Below are 4,278 nucleotides of genomic sequence, written 5' to 3' on the forward strand. Positions count from 1 at the left end.
TAAGGAAACACATTAGTTTATTGGAGTTTTTTTCTGTTCTGAGAATTTTGATACTCTTTGCTTCATCTTTTATGACAAATAGCTTTAATTTTCTAGTAATCACATCATATCTTATTGCTGAGTTGACAAAGCAGTTATAATATCGTAGAAGACTTACATGGCCAGTTTAAAGCATGCAATTTATCTCTATCAATGTGACACATTGTTAATAAATCCTAAATATTATGAATTCATGTTTAGAAAAATGACAGAATCAAGCAGCAGCAAGGATAATCTTTGTCACCACGGCAACCATCCTGATTCTTTATGAGATGACAGCACAGTTTATTAAATTATTGTAAGGGAGTATGTATTTTAAAAGCTGTATTTCATTGTTTTCTTCGGTAATCAAGCAGACATGAAAAATTATCTTTCCTCTTGCATTTTGAATGGATAAGTACTTTAGTTCCTTAAATGTGGGTGCTGCTTGTCACTGACTGCTCTGGACCTCAGGTCTTGTGCAGATATGCAGAACATGCAGGGTGATTCTTTTAAATAACTGCAAGAAAGGAAGCTAGTAGTCTCCTCACTGACCATTTCAAGATGCTGAAAGGAGATATATTCAACTATATTGTCAGCAGGCTGATATATCAGGTACTGTTGACCCAAAGCAAGCCCTCACATTCAGTTGATGATCAGTATCACTTTGGCTGTACATGCAGTCTGGGGACGAGCTTCCCCCCCGCCCCTCACCCAGCCAATTTTCATTAATAGGGGTTCACAGTGTTTAACGACAGCCCAGCACTGGCTGTGCACTACAAAATCTCAGTTCTAGGAAGATCAGGGTGGGAGAAAGAGAAAAAAATAAAGTCCCTTGAATCCATGGCAGCTAGTGGTACAGCACTGTGCAGGTTCGCATCAGTGCAAACCCTGATGGTATGGCACGAGCAGATTCTCCTGGTTCCTGAAACAGAGTTCCCTTCTTTGTCTGCTCCCATGTTTCTGATTTCGATTTTTTGTTATCTCCTTTTTTTAACATAATAAAATATGTAACATTATTCTCAGCTATTTTAATCGCATTGTATTATGACAGCACCTACGGGCCTCAGCCCACATGAATGGCTTTAGGTACCACATGGAGTTATAACACAATATAATATCCCATCTCTGTAACACAGGAGTTCAAACTCTAAGAGGGCTACATTTCCTCTGTTAGCGGGAAAGCATAGCCATGCATCTTGCTTCAGTAGAGAATGAAGTGGTGAGTAGCAATCTGACATTGCTAAAACAGCTCGTAGACCTCAACCTCTGCTGAGTTTCTATCTTATGGATGAAATACACCTTAATAAAACCAACAAACCAAACAAAAAATGTCAATTATATGAGAGACAAATTGAGGAAAAAAAGGGATTATTGTCCCCATCTGAAACACAAGAATGCTTTACTCAAGATAGCCCAGAAAGTAACATAAGAATGGGGAACTGGAACTCTGATCCCTGACATTCAATATTATCCCCATATTCTTAAAGCCATCCTGTTTCTACTTATAACTTTTTACTTACTTACTTACTATAACTACTTACTACTATAGTAAGGATGGAACTTTAGGCTTCATGTATTTACTGTTTTAAAGGTATAATTGAACAGATGGAATTTTACTTGAAATGTTAATAGATTGTTCTTTCTAAGCAAATTTTACCAGTTGGTCATCTTTTCCATGATCTCTCACAGGTAACACAACAGGTAACAGCGATATACACCTTCAGTGCTTTGACATTCTTTCCCTTTATAAATATCTAAGTGTGAAAAGGAAAATGAGTCCCATTCAGACTCCTAGTGAACCAGAGGTTAATAATTTGCTTTTGAGAAGGTAAAACCCTTACAGGTATTGCCAGCAATTTAATAGGGCTGTATTCTTGCTAGTTTATCAAGACTAATTGGTAGCAGGCAGCTGATTATCCTGAAGAGTTGGTGGAAATAGATACTGAGGGCAAGGCAAGAGTGAGCTTTAGAAGATGAGAGGGTTATAATTTCTAATGTGTTTCTAGATGCTGTCTGTATGAAGAATTGCAGTCGACCCTCTTGCTGCTGGTATCCTCAGGAGAAATTTGCAATTGTGCAGCTGATGTCTATTTTTAATCTAGATAGGACCAGCTGGTGAGGGTGACAGTTCTCCTTGTGGGGCTAGGAGGAGAATAAAGGAAGTTGTGCATTAGAGTAACTTCCAGCTAACTAGTAATACATCATCTAGCTGTAGTTTAGAGGAAAAAAAACCCACAAATTTTGCAACAGGAAAAAGATGGGGGGGGGGGGGGGAAGAGCAGGAAATATTTAATTGGGGAGTGAACCTGGTGCATTATAACAAAAGGCTTTAAGTACCAGCATTCAGCATTGGAAAGTTTTAGTGACACATAGGACTAATTTAGATGACTTCACAACTAGCTTGCTAGTAGTATAGTCTTATCCCCAGTGCTTTCTTAGATCTTGTCCTGTTCTGAGAATTCAGGTTAAGGTACAGAACAACTTTTCCTGAAGTCATATGTCACAAGATCTGTCCTGAAAATGTGACAGGAGGTGAATTGCCTCTTACCGATGAAAATGCTGAATGGTTTATGTGCTCATCCACTGCATAACATGCCAAGCCACAGTGCCTCTTAAGTATGATTTCAAAATTGTTTATCCATTTCTTTGGAAAACACAGGTACATTTTAGAATGAGAATGAAGATTTCTTTTTTCTGTTATTTTTTTATTTCATATTTTGAAGAATTATACAACATCTCTTTCATCTGCTGTGTAAGACTACTTTTGGCAGAGGTCACAGAAGACCATTTCTCCTTCTTGGTGCAAACCCTCTGCTCTGATGTATATTTACTAAAAAGAACATGTTGTTCTAAACTGTAAACGTTGCAATGAAGCAATGTTGTTTGGTTCTAAACCTGTTCAGCAAATCTCAGCTACTTCCCCTGAGTTGACTTTATTCCTTCCACTTGATGCTTTGTTTGGCATCACTAAGCATGCAGAAATAGAGAACATGACCCTCTCTATGTTTCTGGACAATTTGTATCTTGAGTAGCATACAGCAAACAAGAAGGCTTTATGTTCCCCCAAGAATACAGGGGTTTAACACGGCCTTCCAGATGTATGTTAAGCCTTCTTTGTAAAGCCAGAACAGGACAAAAATAAATAGATTAGATTCCAGTTCAACAGATATTGAATTGTTTCCACACTATTGCAGTTTCACTGGTCTATAATAGAAATTCACCGTATATGACCTGCTGACACCTGCATCATCATGCTGAGGAGTACTTTGATTCCAGAGTGATGTTTTGTCTTATTTTTATTTTTACAAGGCTATGCAGCAAAGGAGATACATTGTGAGGAAGGCATTTTCAGAACACGGTGCATGTTATTTTCATAACAGCAAAACATCCCAGATCATGTAAAGATTTTACTATAAGCCACTCTTTCATAATCTCCAACATATTAAACTGAACTTATTCCATTCCTCCTTTCCTCATTAAAGACAATTAAATATGTACATACTTTTCCATATTACGATGTTTGAAATAGCATTCCTTTTGCTATCGCATAAGATAGCTTTAGCAATTAATGGTGAATAGGAGTGTATCATTATATTACTGTGTAGTTATTAAAACAGTGTTATCACAAAATCACTTATTAGTGTCATTGACCTTTCCTCCTTGTTTTTATATATTTGGGTGTTTTCATATATCTACCAGGGCTGCTTAAAACTTAATCCCACAAACTCTTTCAATACAAAATTGTCATTTAGCAAAATAAGAAAACATCTATTTTTCCTGAAAAGCTAAATGAGAGGGGAAGTTTGATATAAGTCCCCAAGGCTGGAGTATTAGGTGTAAATGTGGGAGCTGTTACATAGCTCTCATTTGTTTCTTTGAGACAAATCCAAAAAGTGTACTACATCCTCCACTAAAAAAAAAAAAAAAAAAAAAAAAAAAGCTAAAGAAATGGTTGTAGCTAAATCCAGCTTGAAAGCCTCAATTTACCAAGGCAAATGGAACCTGACATAGAGCACAACCCTCTCCTCTCCTCCCTTCCCCTCCCTTCCCTTCCCTTCCCCTCCCCTCCCCTCCCTTCCCCTCCCCTCTCCTCTCCTCTCCTCTCCTCTTTCTAAAGCCTAAGATTTTATGGTTTAGGTTTTCTTTTCCCTCTGGTAAGGTTTCCATTTGCAGCAGAAGCCAATATCTTAACAGAAAGGTTTTTAAGGGGAAGAGGGTGCTTGCAATTAACTTTGACTAATTATCCTGTAAAGCAGC

Source organism: Falco rusticolus, chromosome 6 (genome assembly GCF_015220075.1).
Source record: "Falco rusticolus isolate bFalRus1 chromosome 6, bFalRus1.pri, whole genome shotgun sequence".
NCBI classification, from domain to species: Eukaryota; Metazoa; Chordata; class Aves; order Falconiformes; family Falconidae; genus Falco; species Falco rusticolus.